The 13,647-nt window shown below is 38.8% G+C and overlaps 1 long non-coding RNA gene across 3 annotated transcripts; it reads right to left on the reverse strand.

Annotated features, from left to right (window-relative positions):
• Window positions 1–4,630: 4,630 nt before the first annotated feature.
• On the reverse strand, window positions 4,631–13,289 carry LOC146951644 (uncharacterized). 3 transcript variants are annotated; one of them, XR_015027966.1, is made up of 4 exons: window positions 13,131–13,289; window positions 12,832–13,054; window positions 6,714–10,968; window positions 4,631–4,851 (listed from the first exon to the last, which is right to left on the reverse strand). It is a non-coding gene; the product is annotated as an uncharacterized LOC146951644 (long non-coding RNA). The 3 variants fall into 3 exon arrangements; XR_015027967.1 differs by having other exon boundaries at window positions 6,714–6,936; window positions 7,013–10,968; window positions 12,832–13,289; XR_015027965.1 differs by having other exon boundaries at window positions 12,832–13,289.
• Window positions 13,290–13,647: the final 358 nt, after the last annotated feature.

The following is a 13,647-nucleotide window of genomic DNA, read 5'->3' on the forward strand; positions in this document are numbered from 1 at the left end:
TTAAGAAAATCCTTGCGTTTATTTGGGACATTACTCGTTTTCGACCCTTTTTTACTAGGAAAGCCATAATGTGGCCGATTTGCATTGAATCTTATCGTGTGACAATTCGTTGGATAGGTAAACAACATAACTACGACTTCCATGGGATATTTTTGCATTCTCTAAAAATTCGGCCAAAACGGAGGTTAAGAAAATCTCCTCGTTAATTTAGGACATTACTCGTTTTCAACCCATTTTTACTAGGAAGGCCATAAAGTGGCCGATTTGTATTGAATCTTAGCATGTGACAATTCGTTGGATAGGTAAACAACATAGCTACGACTTCCATTGGATATTTTTGCATTCTCTAAAAATTCAGCCAAAATGGAGGTTAAGAAAATCTCCTCGTTAATTTGGGACATTACTCGTTTTCGACCCATTTTTAGTAGGAAGGCCATAAAGTGGCCGATTTGCATTGAATCTTAGCGTGCGACAATTCGTTGGATAGGTAAACAACATAACTACGACTTCCATGGGATATTTTTGCATTCTCTAAAAATTCAGCCAAAATGGAGGTTAAGAAAATCTCCTCGTTAATTTGGGACATTACTCGTTTTCGACCCATTTTTAGTAGGAAGGCCATAAAGTGGCCGATTTGCATTGAATCTTAGCGTGCGACAATTCGTTGGATAGGTAAACAACATAACTACGACTTCCATGGGATATTTTTGCATTCTCTAAAAATTCAGCCAAAATGGAGGTTAAGAAAATCTCCTCGTTAATTTGGGACATTACTCGTTTTCAACCCTTTTTTACCAGGAAAGCCATAATGTGGCCGATTTGCATTGAATCTTAGCGTGTGACATTTCGTTGGATAGGTAAACAACATAACTACGACTTCCATGGGATATTTTTGCTTTCTCTAAAAATTCGGCGAGAATGGAGGTTAAGAAAATCTCCTCGTTAATTTGGGACATTACTCGTTTTCGACCCATTTTTACTAGGAAGGCCATAAAGTGGCCGATTTGTATTGAATCTTAGCATGTGACAATTTGTTGGATAGGTAAACAACATAACTACGTCTTCCATGGGATATTTTTGCATTCTCTAAAAATTCGGCCAAAACGGAGGTTAAGAAAATCTCCTCGTTAATTTAGGACATTACTCGTTTTCGACCCTTTTTTAGTAGGAAGGCCATAATGTGGCCGATTTGCATTGAATCTTAGCGTGTGACAATTCGTTGGATGGGTAAACAACATAACTACGACTTCCATGGGATATTTTTGCATTCTCTAAAAATTTAGCCAAAATGGAGGTTAAGAAAATCTCCTCGTTAATTTAGGACATTACTCATTTTCGACCCTTTTTTATAAGGAAGGCCATAAAGTGGTCGGTTTGAATTGAATCTTAGCATGGGACAATTCGTTGGATAGGTAAACAACATAGCTACGACTTCCATGGGATATTTTTGCATTTTTTAAAAATTCAGCCAAAATGGAGGTTAAGAAAATCTCCTTGTTAATTTGGGACATTACTCGTTTTCGACCCTTTTTTACTAGGAAGGCCATAATGTGGCCGATTTGCATTGAATCTTAGCGTGTGACAATTCGTTGGATAGGTAAACAACATAACTATGACTTCCACGGGATATTTTTGCATTCTCTAAAAATTTGGCCAAAATAGAGGTTAAGAAAATCTCCTCGTTAATTTGGGACATTACTCGTTTTCGACCCTTTTTTACTAGGAAGGCCATAATGTGGCCGATTTGTATTGAATCTTAGCATGTGACAATTCGTTGGATAGGTAAACAACATAACTACGACTTCCATGGGATATTTTTGCATTCTCTAAAAATTCGACCAAAATGGAGGTTAAGAAAATCTCCTCGTTAATTTAGGACATTACTCGTTTTCAACCCTTTTTTAGTAGGAAGGCCATAAAGTGGTCGATTTGTATTGAATCTTAGCATGTTAAAATTCGTTGGATAGGTAAACAAAATAGCTACGACTTCCATGGGATATTTTTGCATTCTCTAAAAATTCGGCCAAAATGGAGGTTAAGAAAATCCCCTCGTTAATTTAGGACATTACTCGTTTTCGACCCTTTTTTTATAAGGAAGGCCATAAAGTGGCCGGTTTGTATTGAATCTTAGCATGGGACAATTCGTTGGATAGGTAAACAACATAGCTACGACTTCCATGGGATATTTTTGCATTTTTTAAAAATTCAGCCAAAATGGAGGTTAAGAAAATCCTTGCGTTAATTTGGGACATTACTCGTTTTCAACCCATTTTTACTAGGAAGGCCATAAAGTGGCCGATTTGTATTGAATCTTAGCGTGTGACAATTCGTTGGATAGGTAAACAACATAACTACGACTTCCATGGGATATTTTTGCATTCTCTAAAAATTCGGCCAAAACGGAGGTTAAGAAAATCTCCTCGTTAATTTAGGACATTACTCGTTTTCAACCCATTTTTACTAGGAAGGCCATAAAGTGGCCGATTTGTATTGAATCTTAGCATGTGACAATTCGTTGGATAGGTAAACAACATAGCTATGACTTCCATGGGATATTTTTGCATTCTCTAAAAATTCGGCCAAAATGGAGGTTAAGAAAATCTCCTCGTTAATTTAGGACATTATTCGTTTTCGACCTATTTTTACTAGGAAGGCCATAAAGTGGCCGATTTGTATTGAATCTTAGCATGTGACAATTTGTTGGATAGGTAAACAACATAACTACGTCTTCCATGGGATATTTTTGCATTCTCTAAAAATTCGGCCAAAACGGAGGTTAAGAAAATCTCCTCGTTAATTTAGGACATTACTCGTTTTCGACCCTTTTTTAGTAGGAAGGCCATAATGTGGCCGATTTGCATTGAATCTTAGCGTGTGACAATTCGTTGGATGGGTAAACAACATAACTACGACTTCCATGGGATATTTTTGCATTCTCTAAAAATTTAGCCAAAATGGAGGTTAAGAAAATCCCCTCGTTAATTTAGGACATTACTCATTTTCGACCCTTTTTTATAAGGAAGGCCATAAAGTGGCCGGTTTGTATTGAATCTTAGCATGGGACAATTCGTTGGATAGGTAAACAACATAGCTACGACTTCCATGGGATATTTTTGCATTTTTTAAAAATTCAGCCGAAATGGAGGTTAAGAAAATCTCCTTGTTAATTTGGGACATTACTCGTTTTCGACCCTTTTTTACTAGGAAGGCCATAATGTGGCCGATTTGCATTGAATCTTAGCGTGTGACAATTCGTTGGATAGGTAAACAACATAACTATGACTTCCACGGGATATTTTTGCATTCTCTAAAAATTTGGCCAAAATAGAGGTTAAGAAAATCTCCTCGTTAATTTGGGACATTACTCGTTTTCGACACTTTTTTACTAGGAAGGCCATAATGTGGCCGATTTGTATTGAATCTTAGCATGTGACAATTCGTTGGATAGGTAAACAACATAACTACGACTTCCATGGGATATTTTTGCATTCTCTAAAAATTCAGCCACAATGGAGGTTAAGAAAATCTCCTCGTTAATTTGGGACATTACTCGTTTTCGACCCTTTTTTAGTAGGAAGGCCATAATGTGGCCGATTTGCATTGAATCTTAGCGTGTGACAATTCGTTGGATAGGTAAACAACATAACTACGACTTCCATGGGATATTTTTGCATTCTCTAAAAATTCGGCCAAAATGGAGGTTAAGAAAATATCCTCGTTAATTTAGGACATTACTCGTTGTCGACCCATTTTTACTAGGAAGGCCATAAAGTGGCCGATTTGTATTGAATCTTAGCATGTGACAATTTGTTGGATAGGTAAACAACATAACTACGACTTCCATGGGATATTTTTGCATTCTCTAAAAATTCGGCTAAAACGGAGGTTAAGAAAATCTCCTCGTTAATTTAGGACGTTACTCGTTTTCGACCCATTTTTACTAGGAAGGCCATAAAGTGTCCGATTTGTATTGAATCTTAGCATGTGACAATTCGTTGGATAGGTAAACAACATACCTACGATTTCCATGGGATATTTTTGCATTCTCTAAAAATTCGGCCAAAAGGGAGGTTAAGAAAATCCCCTCGTTAATTTAGGACATTACTCGTTTTCGACCCTTTTTTACTAGGAAGGCCATAATGTGGCCGATTTGCATTGAATCTTAGCATGTGACAATTCGTTGGAAAGGTAAACAACATAACTACGACTTCCATGGGATATTTTTGCATTCTCTAAAAATTCGGCCAAAATGGAGGTTAAGAAAATCTCCTCGTTAATTTGGGACATTACTCGTTTTCGACCCTTTTTTAGTAGGAAGGCCATAATGTGGCCGATTTGCATTGAATCTTAGCGTGTGACAATTCGTTGGATAGGTAAACAACATAACTACGACTTCCATGGGATATTTTTGCATTCTCTAAAAATTCGGCCAAAATGGAGGTTAAGAAAATATCCTCGTTAATTTAGGACATTACTCGTTTTCAACCCTTTTTTAGTAGGAAGGCCATAAAGTGGTCGATTTGTATTGAATCTTAGCATGTGAAAATTCGCTGGATAGGTAAACAAAATAGCTACGACTTCCATGGGATATGTAACACCCATACTAGACGTATCTAGAATGTCTAGCACGTGCGTTAAGTTTAGTATTGGATACATTAAAATTTTACAACAATACAACTACGAATGAATATATCTACAACCAAATGCGTTCGTACATAATAATACAACTCAACTTTTCTAAAAAAAATTATGAATGCATCCTTGATTATCCATCTCATCCTGCAGCGGGTACGAACGAACACTTGTCGTAACATCCATTCAGCTACTAGCTTGCTAATCCAGCCTGTTTATCTGAAACAAATAAGGATTGGGATGAGACATAATGTCTCAGTGAGTTCCCCTAAATTCTAGGCTACAGGCAACCTCAGGGGAAACCTACGGTCACCACGTGTCTAAAATACAACCTGACGGTTGATTATACGTGTGTGGGGACTTGCATACTTAGACGGTTGTGCATACTAGGGCCGTCATAGTCTTATCTTACTTGTTATAGGCTTCACTTCCTATACGTGTCATGGCGGTCGAGGGGAATCTAAAACCGCATTGCCAAGAATACGCTCTACGCATTAAGGCCCAAGTCTATCATAATCATGACACGATTCTAACCCGGACGATTAGGGGAAACCTAATATCGTCAACGGTATATCTTTCTCTATACTTGCTCTATGCATAACTATGTTGTATCTAACAACATATTCCATCTTGCTATCATGCTAATTTGACGATCTACGTCTATGTCCTACTATTCTTGACGATCTACGCCAAGGCTCTACTAATTCTTGACGACCTACGTCAAGGCTCTATGACATAACATAAATATATCTAACAAATATGAATAGTCAAGTTCATTCTTAAAGTTAGCGTTTAACAAACAAATATTATCTGAGTTCATTTTACGGAAAGCCCCGAGTGGAGTAACCCCGAGCGCAATCCCTATCTATCCGATGGAAACCTATCTAAGGTATAACCAACGGCACTCCTGCAGTGACGTGCGGGATCCTTACGGCTAACCCCGTTTCACCTAATGGAAACCTCTTGAACCAACCTAGTGTGGACTCAAGAGACACGACACTACCTCTTGCTTACTAAGTGACATGCGGGTTCCTTACGGCTAACCCCGTTTCACCTAATGGAAACCTCTTGAACCAACCTAGTGTGGACACAAGAGACATGGCACCTTAACTTAAAAGTCTTGGTCTATAAATATATGCATGAGTATTAAATCTATACTAGCTATCTCTTTTACCTCGGATGCCTACACGATCCGACTAGAGGTAAACTATATGCTTGCTTTACTTTCTATGTGAAGAGATATCTAATCAATTCACATCTTGCCATACTCGTATGACACTTAGCTCTTATGCGAAGATAATATTCTATATCACTTCGCGTCTATTCAAACATACTACTCATGTCTAGCATTCTATCCTTTACTATCTATTCTAGTTCTTGACAAGCTATGTCAAGGCTCTACTTTCATCCCATGCCTAGTTCCTTGCTACCCGAATAATTCGGCTAAAACTCTCTTGAGCCATCCTTGTAATACATGCTAAGATTGCCACGATTAATGATGCAAGGATCAATTGACGATGTGTGCAAATTTTCAATACTTTCTAAAGACCGAAAATGCCATAAACCCAAGTTACGAGCCGTTTATAAATTTCATGATTTGATAAAGCCAAGCTTGTTCCAGTAGAAAGATAAGTAAAAACAGTACAAGAATACACCGAAACGATCGCTACGGACCCCCACGCGACTGCCCCCATGCACCCGAGCGCAGAACAACGCGAACGTTGTCCTGTCTGGGGCGCCTGGCGCCAGAGGGAGGGCGCCTAGCGCTGGCTCCCTGACTTGTGGGCGCCTAGCGCCCTTGTACAGGCGCAGCGCTGCGAATTTTTGCGTTTCGGTGCTTTCGGCTACGGGTTTTCGCCATTTTCGACCCAAAACTCGACCAATTGGACCCTGTAATGCACCAATACATCCAACAACATATATAGCTTCATTTAAACATATCTCATGGCAATTTTTAGCATGTAAACAACAAGAATTACTTTGGGGTTACTTAAATTTCATGAAAGCAAAACTAACATAAAACATGATTTTCTACAAGATTACACAAGCCCAAAGGTGGGTATTCTATCTATGGAACTCACCTAGGTTGATTCTTGTGTTTGCCTCAAGCTTCAAGCTTCTCAAAGTTCAAATCCTAACTTGAATCCAAACTTCTACTCATTCCCTTTGTTGTTTCTTGCCCACAAGCTTCTTTGATTCATGCTTGCCTATCCCTTGATGATCTTGGAAGAGTTTGAGGGGCTAGAGAGGAGGAAAGGGGGCGGTTCCATAGAGAGAGAGAGGAGAGAACTCTTTCTCTCAACCCTAGAGAGAGAAACAAATGAGAAAATGAAATAATTTTGGGGCCAATCCATATAAATATCTTTTCCCACGCAATTACCTCTTTGCCCCTGCCTCAAGCGTGTTTAATGCGACACTGGTACTTTACCCGTATTAAGCTGGCATAACATAATAAATATCTCCATTATACTTACTTCCCAAAACATAACTCCTCTGATGCATATAACAGGTAAAATTTCCATTAGCAGACGAGCGGGATGTTACACTCTACCCCCCTTAAGAAATTTCGTCCTCGAAATTTAGAAATCATCTACAATCATTGCAACTAAAATCTGTCTCCTTTGGTTCTTGCTACACAATATCTGATCAAAACCACTCTAGGGAGGTTGTAGGATACTTTTCTCAACAAAGCATGCAATTCTTCCTCTTTCTTATTCTGCGTATAATTGAACACGGTCTCTTCAATGTTACTATCTTCCTCAATCACAGAACTATCTGAGAACATAGTGATTAAAACTAACTCTTGTGATATGAGGATTGCTTGTCTCGGATCTATGCCTTCTCTGCTTAGCATGAACTCTGCATCTAAGTAACTTTTCTCTATCTGAATCACTCAGGATTTGCCTTTAAACTGGAGTTCTACTGATATCCAGGTTTGCCCTGTAGTGCTTACGTGTATCTAACACATCTTATCATGCATACATCTTATCACACATAGATAATCTTTCTTGCCACACTTTGCGACTTTTGCCTCTTACTTGTTACTCATCTTGATGATTCGGCAAATCTATCATCCCTTTTCGGAGTCTTAAGAAATCTTTCTATCTTTCATAACCTCCCTGTACTGCAATTCATGGGTAACTTGTCTAGCTTGGCATGAAGAAGTGAAATCAACTACACTGATTCATCTGACAATCTATTAACCTGTCTGGTGGTTCACATGCTCTTGAAACTTTCTACTAAGTCCATTTGCACTTGCATTGGACACTCAAAGCACAAATCCGTGCATCCCGTATGACATGAGTATCACATGGGCATTGTCATTCATAAAACTTTATCTTCTAGTATTGGCATACTTTTTAGTGCCATTGCTTGTTAGTTAATAACGATACTCATTCTAGCTTTTGTTTCTAAAATTTCTAAACTCTGGTACATAGGTTCTTGGAACGAATAGATGCATGACTAGAAAATATCATTTTAAAACTGAGTCTATACTAGTACTACAGAACCACAGGACGAGTCTCTATATCTGAAAAAAAAAAGGTTTTATGACTCTCCTTCACACTTGTCTCTAACAAGCTGGTTCTGAAGTCTGTACGTCTTAAGTGAGCTTACTCGCTTACGACGTATCTCATCAGTTTTAACAACGTGAAATTTCATGTTTTTAAAATAAACATCGTTCCCAAGTTCCTCTATACCAATCTTATCTTTAAAAGTTATATAATCGTGGCTTGTCACCATTCTAGAAAGTATCGTTATCATTTAACAAGTATGGTGTAAGAGGGTATGTACTTCGTCAGGCATAACTCATCAATCGTAATCCATTAACATAGCACATACTCTTCCTGACTAACCAACAGCTCTTCTACGAATTAGACATCACCAAAAAGGCAACTCGATTAATTCATCTGTGTTAACTCTAGTCTTTCTCATCTTACCTGAGTGAAGATGCTTTCTTTAAACTTTTACTTTAATCATTACTGGCTGCATAAGCATCTATACTTACTTAACATAACGAGAACTCCTCGCTTTCCACTTAATACTTCTCACTGAAATGGTATTTCTATCTCGAACTTTTTTTTTTTCACGAAGATTCTTACTACAAAAAATTCCATGTTCCATGGCTACTGTTCGCAACATAATTAATTAATTAACTTCCGTTGCGCTACTCTGATTCCGTTGAGACGAGTGAACTTTATTCTTATTCTATCATTACATTAATATCTGCTTGAGCTCTGCTCGATACTTCTATGTTGCATGCTACTCTGCAACCTCGCTCTACTCCTTGCTGGTAAGATTGAATCTCAAGGAAACTTACCTCTGGACATATCAATGTCACACTTACTCTTATTCCTGAGCAACTTAACTCAAGGAGCACACCTTTGCTATTCCATAACTACTATTCCATGAAACGCGCTTACAACATCACATGGTAGACTCATCTTGCACTCAGACATACTTCCTTATGCATCTAACATTGTGGCTTCGTATCTCGCATACTATGTTTTGCTCAATCCTTCCTATGCTTGCTCGTTAATTAATTTTTTTTTCTTTCTAATAAAATTTCGTAAATTAGCACACGGGTCATTGACGTTGATGATTTACAACTATATATATAACATATACTGAGTCTAGGTCCCAGTCGTTACTCTAAAATCCCAGGACTAGTTGATAACACGTATGTGTCATCAAATCTTAATCCTAGTGAGTTTAGCCCAAACTACGTGAGTCGTAACAAACCGGTACCTACAAAATTTCATTTTGAATTTCAAAAATGTCAACTTCAATCCCCCATATGCGTATGTCTTTCTAAAACCATGTAAACTTTACAACTTAGCATCCTAACGAGCCTTCGCAAGTTCATCAAGCAAAACATAGATTCGAGGGGTACTCTTAACTCTGCGAAATCCAAAATCCTCGTGATTTCACATCTGTGACTTCCATTCTAGATACTGGTGCCTCTAAACTCTTGGTCCAAACTCATTCTTATCTCTTGACACATTAACTTCCAAAGTCAAAAACCAAATCGATTTTCGTTGATGGTTGCCCATGCCTTTTTCCCTTTTGAAAACTTTTGGGGGTGATATGCATTCGTCACTCGATATATATAAAAAAAAAAAACAATTTCTCATTGCATAACAGATGGTGAAGACAACTCTCCAATAGTCACTACATTCCCTATAGACGAACTGAAAAATTTCGTTCCGGGTTCGCTATTGATGAGTTTCTTCAGCTCAATTTTTTTTCAAAACATAGTTTGCATAAATTTGTATTTCTCAAGTAATTTAATGCACATCAGTCATTCCCAACATCTAAAATATCCTACTACATATGCATGGCAAGCATCAACCTAATTCGATACAATTCTCGGCACTCTAGAAATTAATGCCTCATTCCTGATAACATAAAACTTTCACTGAATCCTTTTTCTACTACGAGTAGCTTACTTCCCTGCGTTACCGTTTAACGTAGCTTTCCGAACACTAGAACCTTGTTCACTTTGAACATTCAAATCCATAATCTCAATAACATAACGCTAATTCCTGAGAGTCTGCTAATCCCGTCAACCTACGTCGACTGCTATCTATCTTGTAGCCTTGCGCTTACTTTCTGGAATACAATTCCGTTCTAACTACGACCCTTACTGAAGCTTCAGGTCCCGCTAAAATATTTCCATATTCTTCACTTACGGGTATATGAAGTATCAACAACAACTTACCCAACGCTGTCTAAACGTCCTTTCTTAACATTTCCTTACATTCCCGGAGGATTCATACTTCTACTTGCTTAGTTCATCGGCCACCTACTGGCACGATCAACTTCTTACTAATACTCATACTGAATTCTTGCTTCTAAGTTCACACCTTCCGGTGCACCTTCTTCACATACTTCGTCCCTCCAGGGTCCTATTCAGCTCTCAGGCATCCATTCTAATCGTCGAATGTTAAATTGAGTTGATCAGGCTCAACTAACAACAACAACTAGAACATTCACCCGGAACCCAATGGTCCCACTACCTTTGTTGTAACTTAATGACCCAAGGCACGGTCTGAATCGACCTGCTCTGATACCAAATGTAACACCCATACTAGACGTATCTAGAATGTCTAGCACGTGCGTTAAGTTTAGTATTGGATACATTAAAATTTTACAACAATACAACTACGAATGAATATATATACAACCAAATGCGTTCGTACATAATAATACAACTCAACTTTTCTAAAAAAAATTATGAATGCATCCTTGATTATCCATCTCATCCTGCAGCGGGTACGAACGAACACTTGTCGTAACATCCATTCAGCTACTAGCTTGCTAATCCAGCCTGTTTATCTGAAACAAATAAGGATTGGGATGAGACATAATGTCTCAGTGAGTTCCCCTAAATTCTAGGCTACAGGCAACCTCAGGGGAAACCTACGGTCACCACGTGTCTAAAATACAACCTGACGGTTGATTATACGTGTGTGGGGACTTGCATACTTAGACGGTTGTGCATACTAGGGCCGTCATAGTCTTATCTTACTTGTTATAGGCTTCACTTCCTATACGTGTCATGGCGGTCGAGGGGAATCTAAAACCGCATTGCCAAGAATACGCTCTACGCATTAAGGCCCAAGTCTATCATAATCATGACACGATTCTAACCCGGACGATTAGGGGAAACCTAATATCGTCAACGGTATATCTTTCTCTATACTTGCTCTATGCATAACTATGTTGTATCTAACAACATATTCCATCTTGCTATCATGCTAATTTGACGATCTACGTCTATGTCCTACTATTCTTGACGATCTACGCCAAGGCTCTACTAATTCTTGACGACCTACGTCAAGGCTCTATGACATAACATAAATATATCTAACAAATATGAATAGTCAAGTTCATTCTTAAAGTTAGCGTTTAACAAACAAATATTATCTGAGTTCATTTTACGGAAAGCCCCGAGTGGAGTAACCCCGAGCGCAATCCCTATCTATCCGATGGAAACCTATCTAAGGTATAACCAACGGCACTCCTGCAGTGACGTGCGGGATCCTTACGGCTAACCCCGTTTCACCTAATGGAAACCTCTTGAACCAACCTAGTGTGGACTCAAGAGACACGACACTACCTCTTGCTTACTAAGTGACATGCGGGTTCCTTACGGCTAACCCCGTTTCACCTAATGGAAACCTCTTGAACCAACCTAGTGTGGACACAAGAGACATGGCACCTTAACTTAAAAGTCTTGGTCTATAAATATATGCATGAGTATTAAATCTATACTAGCTATCTCTTTTACCTCGGATGCCTACACGATCCGACTAGAGGTAAACTATATGCTTGCTTTACTTTCTATGTGAAGAGATATCTAATCAATTCACATCTTGCCATACTCGTATGACACTTAGCTCTTATGCGAAGATAATATTCTATATCACTTCGCGTCTATTCAAACATACTACTCATGTCTAGCATTCTATCCTTTACTATCTATTCTAGTTCTTGACAAGCTATGTCAAGGCTCTACTTTCATCCCATGCCTAGTTCCTTGCTACCCGAATAATTCGGCTAAAACTCTCTTGAGCCATCCTTGTAATACATGCTAAGATTGCCACGATTAATGATGCAAGGATCAATTGACGATGTGTGCAAATTTTCAATACTTTCTAAAGACCGAAAATGCCATAAACCCAAGTTACGAGCCGTTTATAAATTTCATGATTTGATAAAGCCAAGCTTGTTCCAGTAGAAAGATAAGTAAAAACAGTACAAGAATACACCGAAACGATCGCTACGGACCCCCACGCGACTGCCCCCATGCACCCGAGCGCAGAACAACGCGAACGTTGTCCTGTCTGGGGCGCCTGGCGCCAGAGGGAGGGCGCCTAGCGCTGGCTCCCTGACTTGTGGGCGCCTAGCGCCCTTGTACAGGCGCAGCGCTGCGAATTTTTTGCGTTTCGGTGCTTTCGGCTACGGGTTTTCGCCATTTTCGACCCAAAACTCGACCAATTGGACCCTGTAATGCACCAATACATCCAACAACATATATAGCTTCATTTAAACATATCTCATGGCAATTTTTAGCATGTAAACAACAAGAATTACTTTGGGGTTACTTAAATTTCATGAAAGCAAAACTAACATAAAACATGATTTTCTACAAGATTACACAAGCCCAAAGGTGGGTATTCTATCTATGGAACTCACCTAGGTTGATTCTTGTGTTTGCCTCAAGCTTCAAGCTTCTCAAAGTTCAAATCCTAACTTGAATCCAAACTTCTACTCATTCCCTTTGTTGTTTCTTGCCCACAAGCTTCTTTGATTCATGCTTGCCTATCCCTTGATGATCTTGGAAGAGTTTGAGGGGCTAGAGAGGAGGAAAGGGGGCGGTTCCATAGAGAGAGAGAGGAGAGAACTCTTTCTCTCAACCCTAGAGAGAGAAACAAATGAGAAAATGAAATAATTTTGGGGCCAATCCATATAAATATCTTTTCCCACGCAATTACCTCTTTGCCCCTGCCTCAAGCGTGTTTAATGCGACACTGGTACTTTACCCGTATTAAGCTGGCATAACATAATAAATATCTCCATTATACTTACTTCCCAAAACATAACTCCTCTGATGCATATAACAGGTAAAATTTCCATTAGCAGACGAGCGGGATGTTACAGGATATTTTTGCATTCTCTAAAAATTCGGCCAAAATGGAGGTTAAGAAAATCCCCTCGTTAATTTAGGACTTTACTCGTTTTCGACCCTTTTTTACTAGGAATGCCATAATGTGGCCGATTTGCATTAAATCTTAGCGTGTGACAATTCGTTGGATAGGTAAACAACATAACTACGACTTCCATGGGATATTTTTGCATTCTCTAAAAATTCGGCCAAAATGGAGGTTAAGAAAATCTCCTCGTTAATTTGGGACATTACTCGTTTTCGACCCTTTTTTAGTAGGAAGGCCATAATGTGGCCGATTTGCATTGAATCTTAGCGTGTGACAATTCGTTGGATAGGTAAACAAC

This window comes from Medicago sativa, chromosome 2 (genome assembly GCF_051527215.1).
Source record: "Medicago sativa cultivar Bolivia chromosome 2, Bolivia_mono, whole genome shotgun sequence".
NCBI lineage: Eukaryota > Viridiplantae > Streptophyta > Magnoliopsida > Fabales > Fabaceae > Medicago > Medicago sativa.